Source organism: Solanum stenotomum, chromosome 2 (assembly GCF_019186545.1).
Source record: "Solanum stenotomum isolate F172 chromosome 2, ASM1918654v1, whole genome shotgun sequence".
In the NCBI taxonomy this organism is placed as follows: Eukaryota; Viridiplantae; Streptophyta; class Magnoliopsida; order Solanales; family Solanaceae; genus Solanum; species Solanum stenotomum.
The window spans coordinates 69831210-69846950 of NC_064283.1; the positions used below are offsets into that span (position 1 = coordinate 69831210).

The following is a 15741-nucleotide window of genomic DNA, read 5'->3' on the forward strand; positions in this document are numbered from 1 at the left end:
AAGGGAATTTTTGACCCTTTTCCCTATTTAATCTATTAAAATGTGAGACTCTATGATGAGTCAAAATATTCCTAATGGACTGGATAATAACAAATACATTCGTGAAATAATAATTAGTTGATAGAATCATATCTCAGATATGAGAAAGAAGACACCCCTTTATGGTTGCTTAATAGTAATCACGTGAAAACCCTGCAGGTGGATTATATATGTATATCCGTTACGTGAATTAATTTAAGCATAAAGATATGGATTAAATTAATCAATGGATTAAATTTTTTAGAAGTTTGATTTAATTGATTGGTGTCGGTAATTCTAACATGGAGAGTTAAATAAGTTGTAATGGAAAAAAAATCAAATTCAATTACGCTCCAACTCAAAGCATTAATGTCATGATGGAGTTCCTATTGATCTTTCTCACTGATATACCAAAGCGGTTTATCCATCGTGAAAAATTGAACAATATGTTGGCACATGCTGGAGTGCTTACAAGTAAAATATCTATTCTGGTGAGCAAGCTGTTGGAAGAGGTCTCTGAGAATAATATCAATGAAGCGGATTTTTCAGCTCCAGACTTTTTGCAAGAAATTGAACGAATGAAGGGAGATATCAGACAGATTTTTTTGAAAGCCCCGGAGTCATCTCAACTTCGTTTTCCTATGGATGATGGTTTCTTCTTCATAAATATTCTACTCAGACGTTTAAATGATTTACTCATTTCCAATGCTCATTCAATTTCTCTGACAAAGAACAAAATAGGGATGGTGAAAGAATGCCTTGAATTCCTAAGATCATCTTTCGGGAAAGTCAGGCAAACATTGGATGACACTAGTGGAGTAGTTAAAGATTGTTGGGTGCGTGCTTTAGATGTGGCATATGAGGCAGAACATGTCATTAATTGCATTCTTGTCAGAGATAAAGCTCTCTCCCATCTCATCTTCTCACTTCCGAGTGTCATTGATAAGATCAAGTTTATCCTGGCAGAAGTCACCAGTTTACAGCCGGAGGATAAAAATGGGGATCACCCCCTGGATGCAAAGTCTTTGTAACATCCGACAATTTGAAGTGGCTTCGAAGAAGATCGAAATTTGGAAAATAAATTAAAAATCTGGAAATTTGGCTAAGTGTGGAAAAACATGAGTTTTTGGCCAACTTTGAGTAGTCGTAACTCCTAGCTCAGGATGAGTTAGGAGTAGTTCCAGTTATGGTTGCGAAGTCCTTGGAACGATCTTTCCAACGCCACTGAGTTTGCTCAATTCCGAGTTCGTATGAGGGAGTTATGCCCTGTAAAAGTTGGGCAGTTGGAAGGGAAATCCGTCCGGAAATTTAAGGGCATTTTGGTCCTTTCACAAATTATTTATTTTGAGCTCTTATTGTTGAGCTAGGATGATCATTGGATCATTTTTGTCTTTTTTTTTGAAAGAGAAGAGTTAGGGTTCTTGAGTTTAAAGAAGAGAAGAAGGAGAAGAAGAAGAAGAGAAGAAAGAGAAGCTTAGTAAAGATCGTGGTGGACTTTCGTCGGGGGTGATCCCTATCAAGGTATGTGAGTTTTTCGTGTGGGTTGATCCTTTCCCCCACACACACCAAGTCTATTCCATGATTTGAGAAGAGATTGGGAATTGTTATTGAAGTGTTGAAGTTGTTAGTTGTTGTTGTTGATGTTGTTGGTGGTGTTGTTGAATTATTGTTCGTTGTGAGATGTGATTTGGTCGTATATTTACTTTGATACCTAGTGTATGTTGAGGGAATTACGATGCTAAGAGTTATGACCCTTTTGAGTTGATCCACCATCGAATTGCAGAAGTTCTGGGCTGTCGATCCCCATCTACGGGACTGACCTACGGACCGTAGATCAATCGACGGTCCGTACTGGTCAACCGTCGATTGTGACAGAAGTAGGGTTTTTGGGGCATCGATCTACGGGCCCTACCTACGGTCCGTAGACCGATCCACGGACCGTAAGTCAGGACCGTAGGTCAATACTTAGACTTTTTTTTCAAAAATCGATTTTTGGGGAAAACTCTCTGACGCGATCTACGGACCTGCAGTACGGACCGTAGGTCCATGTACGGTTCGTCGATGGCTTCCGTAGGTGCCGTCTGTGTCACCCAAAATCTGAAGTCTCAGTCAAGTTTCCCCATTCCTTTTCTCACTTTCTCAAGCAAGTTCCAAAGTATTCTACCTATGATTTATAGTTGTGTTCCGACATTCTAAAGGACGTCAAAGCGTTCAAGAATCCCTCCATAACATGTGATCAAACAACTTGAATTCATAATTCCGATTCAAGGAAGGATAGTCCCTAGTCAAGTGAAGTTAGAAGTCAAGTAAGAGCCTCAAGTTTCAAGTCGAGTAAGAGTCTCAGTTCAAGTTAAGCCAAGAGTTGTAAGTTGAGTTCATTTCAAAAGACTATTAGGGAACTAAGTATTCCCAAAGGAGTTTATAAATGTTGTTACATTTGAGTAAGAGGGGAACCATGCTTTCCAAAAGAGCCTTTGGGCTAAGTTTTGAGTAATTATCTCAACTAAAGAAAGATGCATTTAAAGACTTTTATGAGCCAAAGTATTTTTGGGAGTAGTATTAAGCACCGAATTGGGGACACGAGTTCTGAATAACTCAACTCTCCATAAGAACCATGCGCCATCATGGGATTTCTCGGATCATACTTTTTAGATGATCACGAAAGTTAAGCTAGTGGATCCACTAAGTAAAGTTAGCTTCCTATATCACGGCAAGGTATAGGATGGTCCTCGGGCAACGCGAGGTAAAGCGTTGTATCATCACTAGGGCTCATAGTGATGGTTGTCGGTTAAAGAACCTCCCACATAAGTTATATTATTTTCATATCAGTACAATTGAGTTGTTATTGTTTTATCTTTAACAAGCTAAGTTGTTTGTACTATTTTACAAGCTGTATATATTGCATGCGTCTTATTGCTTTATATATTGAGTTCAGTAAATCATGAGTCGTACAGAGCCGAGGTAAGTGTTCTCTTGTATTTCCTTTCAAGCTTAAGTTGTGCTTTGGTTTTCCCGCTCGCATGCTCGTACATTCCATGTACTGATGCCAGTTGGCCTGCATCGTTTGATGATGCAGATTCAGGTACCCCGGATCAGCATCCTGCTCGTCGTTGATCCAGCTGAGCACTCCAGAGTCAGTGGTGAGCCTCCTTGCATTCCGGAGGACTCGATTATTTTGTGTTCTTAGTCTTTGTCTTTTAGGATGTTGCGGGGTCTGTCCCAACATCCATCTCAGTATTTTTAGAGGCTTCATAGACAGACAGACAGTCAGTCAGTTAGTTTCGAGTCTCTCATCTATATATTTATATGTAAATATTCTATTTTGAGATTCGGGATGCCTTATGGCCATACTTTTATAAGTTAAGTTGTTTTGAAATATTGCATTGCTTTGAGTTATTCAATTGAGTAGGTTTCCGCTGAGTTAAGAAAGCCAGGCCAAGGGTTCGCTTGGGGCCAGCAATGGTCTTTGAGTGCGGGTCCCGCCCAGGGTGTAGGCTCGGGGCGTGACAGTCTTCTGACGAGCCAATTGAGTCAACCTCATCATCTTTTGTTGAGGTAACAGTAGGTCATGAGGAAGACGAATCCTGGATCATTGATCAGGTCTTTGATGAACATGAATCCGAGCTTGATGTCATTTCGATTGTAGGAATGCCAGGACTCGGTAAAACTACCCTGGCCAACAAAGTGTATAAAAATACATTAGTTGCTAGTCATTTCAATGTTCGTGCTTGGTGCACTGTTTCCCAAAAGTATAGCAAGTCAAAGGTGTTGTGGGAGATTCTTCAGCACGTTACTGTCTCGGGAGGAAAAGAAAGTGAGTATGACCTTGCTGAAAAGCTACGAAGAGCACTACTCGATAAAAGGTACCTCATTGTCTTGGATGATGTGTGGGATATTGCAACAGGGGAGATGCTAATAGCATGTTTTCCAAAGGTTAAGAGAGGAAATAGAATTATCTTAACTTGCCGAAGTAGTGAGTAGGTTCGAAAGTTAAATACCATAGTGATCTTCTCTACCTTCGGCTTTTAACTCCTGAAAAAAGTTGGGAGTTATTCGAAAAAAGGGTATTTGGAGATGAAGGAAGTTGCCCTGCTGAGCTGTCAAAAGTTGGACACAAAATTGTTGAGAAATGTAAAGGGCTTCCTTTGGCTCTTGTTTTGATTGCTGGAGTAATTGTTAGAGGGAGGAAAGGAAAGAAAAAGGATTTGTGGCTTAAGATTCAACATTATCTGGATTCTTTTATTTCAGCAAACAACAATTTAAGGTTATGCAAGAGTAGTTTAGAGGAAGTAACTCAAAGTTACTTGGATGTTTTAATTTCCAGAAGCCTGATAATGATGGATCATATCCCCTGCGAGAATAGCACGAGCCTTTTTCTGTTACTATCAAGGCTTGCTATGTACATGATGTTGTGCACGATTTTTGTTCAGTAAAAGCGAAAAAAGAAAAGGTTTTCAAGTTAATCAATTTAGGTGCTACATTTCATGCTTCGGATTTCCTACACCGTCGTCTAACCATTCATACTGACAACAACCAACTCCACAAAAAATGTGTTTTGTTCAACTCTAGTAAGTGTTCAGCTTGTAGTAAGAATCTCATATCTTTGAAAGTGAGCGGTTGTCTTAATAACTCCAGGTATATCTGTCACACAAGACACTTGAGACTTGTTAGAGTGTTGCTGTCACGCCCCGAGCCTACACCCTGGGCGGGACCGGCACTCGGAGACCATTGCTGGCCCCAAGCGAACCCTTGGCCTGGCTTTCTTAACTCAGCGGAAGCCTACTCAATTGAGTAAATCAAAGCAATGCAATATTTCAAAACAACTTAACTTATAAAAGTATGGCCATAAGGCAACCCGAATCTCAAAATAGAATATTTACTTATAAATATATAGATGAGAGACTCGAAACTAACTGACTGACTGTCTGTCTGTCTATGAAGCCTCTAAAAATACTGAGATGGATATTGGGACAGACCCCGCAACATCCTGAAAGACAAAGACTAAGAACACAAGATAATCGAGTCCTCCGGAATGCAAGGAGGCTCACCACTGACTCTGGAGTGCTCAGCTGGATCAACGACGAGCAGGATGCTGATCCGGGGTACCTGAATCTGCATCATCAAACGATGCAGGCCAACTGGCATCAGTACATGGAATGTACGAGCATGCGAGTGGGAAAACCAAAGCACAATTTAAGCTTGAAAGGAAATACAAGAGAACACTTACCTCGGCTCTGTACGACTCATGATTAACTAAACTCAATATATAAAGCAATAGACGCATGCAATATATACAGCTTGTAAAATAGTACAAACAACTTAGCTTGTTAAAGATAAAACAATAACAACTCAACTGTACTGATATGAAAATAATATAACTTATGTGGGAGGTTCTTTAACCGACAACCATCACTATGAGCCCTAGTGATGATACAACGCTTTACCTCGCGTTGCCCGAGGACCATCCTATACCTTGCCGTGATATAGGAAGCTAACTTTACTTAGTGGATCCACTAGCTTAACTTTCGTGATCATCTAAAAAAGTATGATCCGAGAAATCCCATGATGGCGCATGGTTCTTATGGAGAGTTGAGTTATTCAGAACTCGTGTCCCCAATTCGGTGCTCGATACTACTCCCAAAAATACTTTGGCTCATAAAAGTCTTTAAATGCATCTTTCTTTAGTTGAGATAATTACTCAAAACTTAGCCCAAAGGCTCTTTTGGAAAGCATGGTTCCCCTCTTACTCAAATGTAATAACAGTTATAAACTCCTTTGGGAATACTTAGTTCCCTAATAGTCTTTTGAAATGAACTCAACTTACAACTCTTGGCTTAACTTGAACTGAGACTCTTACTCGACTTGAAACTTGAGGCTCTTACTTGACTTGAGATCTATACTCTTTTACTTGACTTCTAACTTCACTTGACTAGGGACTATCCTTCCTTGAATCGGAATTATGAATTCAAGTTGTTTGATCACATGCTATGGAGGGATTCTTGAACGCTTTGACGTCCTTTAGAGTGTCGGAACACAACTATAAATCATAGGTAGAATACTTTGGAACTTGCTTGAGGAAGTGAGAAAAGGAATGGGGAAACTTGACTGAGACTTCAGATTTTGGGTGACACAGACGGCACCTACGGAAGCCATCGACGGACCGTAGATGGACCTACGGTCCGTACTGCAGGTCCGTAGATCGCGTCAGAGAGTTTTCCCCAAAAATCGATTTTTGAAAAAAAAGTCTAAGTGTTGACCTACGGTCCTGACTTACGGTCCGTGGATCGATCTACGGACCGTAGGTAGGGCCCGTAGATCGATGCCCCAAAAACCCAACTTCTGTCACAGTCGACGGTTGACCAGTACGGACCGTCGATTGATCTACGGTCCGTAGGTCAGTCCCGTAGATGGGGATCGACAGCCCAGAACTTCTGCAATTCGATGGTGGATCAACTAAAAAGGGTCATAACTCTTAGCATCGCAATTCCCTCAACATACACTAGGTATCAAAGTAAATATACGACCAAATCACGTCTCACAACGAACAATAATTCAACAACACCAACAACAACTAACAACTTCAACACTTCAATAACAATTTCCAATCTCTTCTCAAATCATGGAATAGACTTGGTGTGTGTGGGGGAAAGGATCAACCCACACGAAAAACTCACATACCTTGATAGGGATCACCCCCGACGAAAGTCCACCACGATCTTTACTAAGCTTTTCTTTCTTTTCTTCTTCTTCTTCTCCTTCTTCTCTTCTCTAAACTCAAGAACCCTAACTCTTCTCTTTCAAAAAGGGAAAAAAATGATCCAATGATCATCCTAACTCAACAATAAGAGCTCAAAATAAATAATTTGTGAAAGGACCAAAATGCCCTTAAATTTCCGGACGGATTTCCCTTTCAACTGCCCAACTTCTACAGGGCATAACTCCCTCATACGAACTCGGAATTGAGAAAACTCGGTGGCGTTGGAAAGATCGTTCCAAGGACTTCACAACCATAACTGGAACTACTCCTAACTCATCCTGAGCTAGGAGTTACGACTACTCAAAGTTGGCCAAAAAAACTCATGTTTTTCCACACTTACCCAAATTTCCAGGTTTTTAATTTATTTTCCAAATTTCGATCTTCTTCGAAGCCACTTCAAATTGTCGGATGTTACAGTTGCAACTGGGTAACATTATTCTGGGAGATTCTTTAGTTGAAGAAGTAGGCTCCCTATTTCATTTGAGGTTATTAAGGATTCGGGCTAGTATAAAATATATCCCACTGTCGTGGGTGAACCTCCAGAATCTGGAAACTCTGTTGATCTGAAGCCAAGTTAAATGATATATTTATGTATTATGTCATAGAAGAAATAAGTTTCTGTGATTGCGGGAGAGTATCAATGCAATTTCATCTGATTACTAGTGTTTTCTTTCATGTATTGCTTCGCCTAATTAGTAATTTGTTTTATTTGCAGTTAAGCGTTGGAGATTCAGACATTGGGATTAAGGAAGATATAGCAGCTGAGGTAATTAATTTAATTTTTTACATCTTCACCCCTACATAGTTCATTTTGAATTATCTATTTGTTTGTTTTCATCATCATATATAATTTGCAGAATGACCAAATTAGTAACTGGTACAGAAGGCGAGGTCATATAGTAGCTGATTCCTCAACTGAACAAGTGAATACGGACTCTAATCAACCATGTACGAATTAAACTCTTAATCCTACAGCCTGGAACACCCCTATTGCAGAAAGAGTCAAACCAATAGCTCTATTGCCAATTGTATCAACTGACTCTAGTTAATATAGACTTCAATCGCATACTACACAGTTAACTCTAACTATGCTTATTGTTTGTTAAAGTAGTAAAGAAACGATCTATTCCTTTATTGATTAGGAATGGATCTTACAAGTTGAAACGCGCAAGATACAATCTTTTAATCACAATAAACGAAACACTTAATAACTCTATCAGGTCCCTTGTAGATCTTGAAAGCTTGTGTTATGCTTGAGAGTAGAGGTGTACAAAATCAAACCAAACCGAGTCAAACCGAAAAAAAAACCCCGACTAGTGGTTTGGTATTGGAAAAAAAAACCCGACTATATTTGGGTTGGTTTGGTTTTAACTTAAAAAAAACCAACCCGAGACCAAACCAACCCGACATTATATATGTAATTTTAAAATTTTATTTTATACATAAAAATATTTACTTTGATATAATTTTAAATTATTTCTTATACTATTTCATAGTTTTTATCTTTTAATATATTATTTCAAGTTTAAAACTTAGAATTCGGAATGGTCCAATAAAGATTATAATTCATAGATGTTGATAATTATAATAAAACTTAAATCAAAATCAAATTAATATTAATGCAAAAAGAAAATCAATTCAACACTAATAATGACAATAATATTGAATATTTGTTCTTTAGTTTTACATTGGTTTAGACAATTAAAATACATAATCTAATTTTAATTTTCCTTAAATATTCAGTAATGTAACTACTCCCTCTGTCCCATTTTATATGTCACCTTTTTACATTGCACCTGTATTAAGAAATGATGTATCTTTACCCTTTTACCCTTATTTAATTTTTTTGGAACTCAAGTTTTCAACCAATGAATATGAATTAATTTATTTTGATTAATTAATTTAACCACTGAACGTGAATCATTTACTTAGCTTTTCTGAGTTGGTCAAATTAATATTTCAAGGCTAATAATTCACAAGGGTGAAAAGGAACAATATAGTAATTTATGCATTGATTTTATAAAATGACAAGTATTATGGACCAACTATTTATGGAAAGGGATGACATATAAAATGGGATGGAGGGAGTAATACTTATTAAACTTATTTTAGCATGATTTAGTACTTTTAAATTATGATCATTTTCATTATGATTTTGCAATATTTATTTTATATGATGATTTCATTATTATTTTTTTATTGAATATTTTAGTGTTATCAGTACTCATCTCATATTTTGTGTTATTTTCTTAAGAAATACCTTAGATAATTGTATTTTGATTGGACTAAATAAATATTTGGAGCACAAGTTAACTATATGTTTGTATGCAAACTTTACAGAAAAAATCCAAAAATCTGAAAAAAAAATTCGAGGTTTATTAGTTTGGTTTGATTTATAAATTTAAAAATTCGACACAATGATTTGGTTTGGTATTTGAAAAACCCGAACCAACCCGAAGTTGAAAATCCCGAAAAAATCCAAATTTTATTAGTTTGGTTTGATTTATAAATTTAAAAATTTTACACAAAAGATTTGGTTTGATATTTGAAAAATTCTAACCAACCCGGTCTTGTACACCCACCCCTACTTGAGAGAGACAAAAGACAACTTTTTCAATTATGCTCAATTGTTTTGACTAGGTTGTTTCAAGTTAATAAGAATATATTGTCCTCTTAATAAAACAACCTAGTGTACTTTCATTGGCTGAGTATACTGTCCTCTTTTCACGTGCTCACCAATCACGTTTTACGGTTGTTCCCCATTTCACCAGAGATACATGCTCGACTCATGGGATCAGGTCCCATTAGTTTGTGAAAATCATCAAAACGCCAAAATTATAACAACATGAATATAAATGTTGGTTGATCAAAACATCATCTAAATATTGAACAACTTTTATACCTTCAAAATATAATCTCATATTAAAAATAACAGTTTAAAACTTGTACTAATTTTTAATTTGTGTGGACCGAAATTCTAATCATAATCATATTCAGTTGGACTTCGAAATACAATTTTAAAAGGATGTGAATTAAAGTCAGATAAAAATTGTCAAAATGTTCACCGAATTTTTGGTAGTAAGGATCTTCAATCCAATTTTTACCCGCTAAAAAAATTAGTAAATAGACATATTATGAGAAAAGGGCAATAGTGAAAACTAACATTTTATTTATATTTTAAAATATTTTTTCTTAATGAATGTATTATACCTGAATAATTCACTTTATATGGATTAAAAAAAAATCTAGAATAATATTTTACCTATATATCTTATATGATTTTTTCGATTAATAATATTCATCTGACTATCCTTAGGACACGACAGTTCCATCACTGAGCAAGAATTAAAAGAACATTTTATACAAATATCATAATGTTAAGAGCTAATTACATTTTATTCCTCCTCTTTTCAATTTACAAAAATTCCTTAAATTTGGTGGGATCCGAATACATCCCAAAATGTCCCAACACATCGCATCCAGGTTTCGGATACATCCCGATACATCGTGTTCATTTCGGATACATCGCTCAAACGCCCTGATACATCACGTAAAGTGATGTATCTGGAAATAGGAGAGAATAGAGATTTTTGTAAAAAAAAAATCAAATGGTAGAAAATTTTAAAAAATACAATAAAATACGTTGTGTATTTAGATAATTTTTCCAACCTAACATAATATAAGGGCTTAATGTTTAATATTTCACATAAGACAAATCCGTATAATTTGCAAATCACAGATCACACTGGCCTTAATGTGAAGATAATTCAACTCGACTAATCAAAGTCTAGATTTGAAATTGATTAGTTTAAGATTACAATTATTTTGAATTATTAAAACCAAAGTATTTTTTTTCTAATAGAAATGATTGCTGACGGTCCATAAATATATTTGCAAGTGGATAAGCATTGCCAGTTGACATTTAAGGATTAATTTAAAAAACGTTTAATCATAAATTTCAAATATTCTTAACAAGAAAATAATTCTTATTATTAGTACTGTCTTTCACTTTGTGCTGAATAGAGTATAAAAATGTATTAAACTAACCTACCTTTCATATTTGAAGAATCGAGTATTTTTTTTAATTACAAATTCTTCATATGTCTTTTATATTATTAATTATTGTGATTATAATAATTTTTATATAAATTTTATTTTAAAAAACTTAAAGACTGCATATTTGAATTCTATGATCAAAATTAAAAAGTTTACTAACCCTTCAAACACATTGTTCCCTTTATAATGACATTCCTCTTCTTCTATGACTTTACGATATTATTCTAATTTCTACCAAAAGTTAATAATTGTTAATAATATCGTATCTCGACTAAGGACATACTCCAATATTTGAGATTGTCGAATCTAATCTACCTTACATGACCTGCCTTATGGTCAGAGATGGAGCTAGGTGGGGTTTTGTGGACAGACAAACTCACTAGCTTTTTCATAGACCCTATATTTATATTAGAAAATTAAATAAATATATGTATATTGACTTGTGAAGCCCTAACAAAATTGATATAGAACCCCCGAACTCCTAACTCTGGCTCCGCCTCCAGTGGCGGAGCCACATACAATTGAGGGGCGTCGACCGACACCCCTTCGTCGGAAAATTATATTGCATAGCTAGATAAAAATATATATTTTTATGTATATATATTACATATTTGACACTCCTCGACTTCTACACAATTTAACATTTAACTTCTTTATATTTTGACACTCCTTAGTTGAAATTTTGGCTCCGCCATTGACCGCCTCTGTCTGGACGCACCAAAATTTGATAAGATACATAATATTGCAAACTAGAGTGTATCTAAGTAATGAGCTCCTAAACTAGTGAAATTTATGTAAGTTCCCTTATTAAACATAAGGCCCCAATTTTATGTTGGTTTTCAAGTTTTGCTCATGGAGCTATATGAAGGGTAGTCCCACGAATATTATTTGTGGAAAAAATTATATGACGTATATATGTAAAATATTGTTCTGTACTATTTTTTTTAGTCCATATTAAGTAAATTGTTGAGGGTATAATACACCCCTTAAGAACAATATTTTAGGACATAAATAAAATGTTAAAAGTTTGGTTCATCTGTGTCATTTCCGTTTGAGAAAAAAGCACATTCATGCCATTATTTGTTAACTAAAATGACATAGATGAGCCGAACTTTTAACGGATGGCATAAATAATTTTTTTCTCAAAGTTCGATGACATATTTGAGCCTTTCCCCTTTAAAAACATTATTTAATTAATGACATGGCTGAATCATAATTGATCATGTGCAAAAAATGATTTTGCAAAGCCAATTTTTTATTTTAGTTAATGAATAATGACATGGATGAATCTTTTTTTCTCAAACGAAAATGACATAGATGAACCAAACTTTTAATAAATAGAGTAGATAAGTTTTTTCTCAAAGTTGAATGCATATTTGAACATTTTCCATTTAATTTATCCGAACTTCTAACTTCCTTCCATTTTAACCCTGTGGTTAGTATGCCAGTGCGAGCTCATCATCTTATTAGTCTCAACTCTCAACAATTGTTCTAATTGTGGAAGAAAGGAGTTTTGTTGACATCAAGATAAACGAGAGTACCTAGGCCCAATAAGTCTCACATTCAATGGTGGAACCATAATTTTCACTAAGGGAGTTCAAAATCTAAAGAAATAAACATAGGAGCTAACTGAAGGGATCGGCATCTACTCTACCTACATTAAGAACATTCCCTATTCTGTATCCTTTTGATTAAGGATCAAGAAGTACGTACTACTCCACAATCCTTGTTGGTAGTACACCTGTTCGTACAATGCCATCCAACCGTTCATAGTTGTTTTATTTAAAAAAGAAACAACGGGTTTTTAAGAGTCGCCACTTAATTTTTAAAGAAAAATCAAGAAAACTATATTTTCAAAAAGATTAAAACAGAAATCTAATGAAAATGTTAAAGGAGGTTCGGAGTTCATATTAGCATTTTGAGAAGTGTTTTAAACCACCCGAAATGCCCGCTAACACACGGTTATTCAGAAATTAACTATTTGACTCATTAAAGACAAGCTTAATTTAGTTGGGAAAATAAAGAATTTTGAAAGTTTAAAGTAATCTCAAGGGGAAAAAAAATATTTAAGATACTACTTAAGTTAATTATCTTTTGAAAATATGTTTTTTTTTTAAGTCAAGGAAAAATGAGTGCTTACCTAATTTTTTTTAAAAAAATAATTCGAAATGGCTATGCTTTGGGGAAAATTAAATTGTAACAACCTTAAAACTAATTAAACAGACAAGCATGCGAATAATGACAAGTAAGCAAATATAAAACATAAGTAATAAAGAATGGGCCCAAGTCTGGTTTTCTGTCCGCCTCGGGCCAGTACTTGGGCCTAATCTCATTTTGGGCATTTGGCCCATTTGAGTCAATTGCACATGTCCTAGTCTAACATCAAGAAAATGTTTTTCCTTTGGGCCTTAAGCCCAATTCTTCCACCTGTCCTAAACTAGCAAAATAGTAATAAGCAAGACAAAGGGTCTTTGACCCAAAGTAACGAAATACAAAATCGAAATTCGGGGACCATTTCCCCATTTCCGCATACACTAGGTGTATACTAGTGCATACGATTTCATTTACCAGCTCCAAACACTTGTACGCAGATTTTCGAGACCTGTTCTTCGATATCCATGGTCGGTTGACTCGATAAAGAATTGGGCCTCCTGGACCTATTTCGAGATGCAAGGGAGGACATAGGAGTTCATGTAGAACTCGGGCAGATTTCACATGCAAAACGAAGTAAGGGAAGGGAGTTAGTATATAATTCAATCAACACAGATGCAGGAAGGATAAATTAATTCACTGGGAAAATGCACACTAACTCAAGAATGTATAAACTAACATGTAATTAGTCACTACTCAAAGTTAATTATTCTTGATTGTGGGCAAACTACGAATGCTTACTATTTAAAATTAAAACTATGTTGATGAACTTAACAGAACTAGGCATGAAGAGACACTTCTTATAATGAAAATCTAAACTAAAGGCAATGAGAAGAAACATTGTCTTTTCATGCATAACTAGAGACCTTAGACAATCACATGAAGCAGCAAAACTGAAACCTCTGTCTACATCTAGGCTGACGATTATTCTAACCACGAAGAACTCAATCAATATAAGGATGCATTACCAAAATATAAAGATCTAACCATATATTAATCACAAGAAGCTACAGTCTTATCTTTTGTCATAGCGAGCAATCAAGGGCGGAGGGATTATATGCTATCTAATAAACAGAGAAACGGATAAGCAAAATCAAGTTTGCTAAGTGCTTAACAGAAAGTTAACAGACCATTTCAAAAATGCATAAGTGAATTACATATCACCATTAGCAAAGGCAGCCACACTATACTTTAATTGACCCGAGACAAAGAACAACAAACTAAACTCACGCCCAATAAACTTGTGGTAATACAGAATGGTAAACAACAACTGGGACATACTAATTCGATAAATCATGCTAGGACTGACTCGAAATGAACAACACAACAACAAACCAGGAGAAGATGATAATCAAAGACAGAACGGAATATAAGCAAAGCAGACTGATTGATAACACACTCATGAAATAAACGAAGTTCGATATCATTTTGAAACGTACCAAAATCATCTAAGACAAACAGAAAACAACATATATTGAAATATTCCTACGACACCAAGGCATAACATGCCATTTCAGATAGTATCAAAATGATGTATACATGATTCAAAAAAGAGAGAGAGGGCAAGGGACGGAGGTTAGAGTGTTACCAAGGGCAGTAATTACCTTTTTATGAGCAGCAACCGGAACAAACGAGCTTTAAATCGAGCGAGCTTAACACCACAAGTGAGAACTTTGAGAAATCCGACTAATTCCTCCGCAACTCACGAAGAACGAGAAGAAAAAAAGTATGTATCTAAAGTGTAAGTTCTGGATGATGCTTACAGCTTTGAAAAAAGTTTCTTTATATGATTTCTCTTGCCAACCTTTTCCAACTTTTTTCCCAATTTTTCTTCCAACATCTAATACTGAAAAAGAAAAGCGTTTATATAGAGGGAGACTAGACTGATTTTTGAGGGGAAATCGAGAGGGAGAAAGGGTGAAATCGGAATTCGAATCTCCTTGGGAAATAAGGCTCAAACGGCTGGCAATAGTACCAAATTCAACAAATTTGCAACGGATTGTTGAGGAGAGCCGTCCAATTTCGAAGCAAGGACGCTCGAGGAAGGAGATTGCTCCACCTAGCACTGTCCATGTACGGATTGTCGAGGCTAAAGAGGAAGAAGACAACGAGTACTGAGTACTGGATTGTACTTGTTCTTCGCTGTGAATTTTCCGTGAACTCGCCGTCTACTGTTCAAGCCGTTTGGGATTGCTGTGTAGACGCCGTGTCCTTGTCTTTTGTGAATGTTGCTTCTGGCAGTGCTAATGTTGTAAAGAATTGGGTTCTTTGTTGAAGAAGAGTTAGACCGGGTCTATAGGGGAAAAGGAATGGGTTCCTCAGGGAAAAAATGGCATAGCATGACAATTCATAGTCTTTATTGACAATAAATAGCCCACTTTAAACTTTTTAGCAAAAAAAAGAATTTTTTAATATTTATTTGATATTAAATAGCCACATTCTCTTTTTAAAAAAAAACTGATTTATTTTCCTTATTTTCTCTCTCTATTTCCTAGGAGTTAGCACGTTTGCTTTTATTATTTCTTTTCTCTCTCCTTATAATTTATAAACAAAAAGAATTATGGTATTTTTCAATTTCTCTCTTTCTTCCTTTTGTTTCTGCCTCTTTCAAGTTTAGGATTTCTATTTTCTTCTCTAAAATATTTCCATTAAAGATCAATCACAACAATAACTCTTCACAAAAAGTAAATCAAATCATACCAATTTTTTTTATATTGATTGTTTGGGTTATTTTTTTAAAAAAAAGTTGAAATTTTCTA

At 35.5% G+C, this 15741-nt stretch overlaps 2 protein-coding genes and 1 pseudogene across 3 annotated transcripts in view; 1 reads left to right on the forward strand and 2 right to left on the reverse strand.

The window, feature by feature from the left end:
- Positions 1-8020, forward strand: part of LOC125856250 (putative late blight resistance protein homolog R1A-3) — a 318417-nt pseudogene extending 310397 nt beyond the window's left edge.
- LOC125856358 (putative late blight resistance protein homolog R1A-3) overlaps positions 1-15741 on the reverse strand; it is a 410366-nt gene that overhangs the window by 96328 nt on the left and 298297 nt on the right. The gene's annotated exons all lie outside the window — the stretch shown is intronic.
- The window catches only part of LOC125856360 (putative late blight resistance protein homolog R1B-16), a 190711-nt gene that overhangs the window by 23305 nt on the left and 151665 nt on the right, over positions 1-15741 (reverse strand). The gene's annotated exons all lie outside the window — the stretch shown is intronic.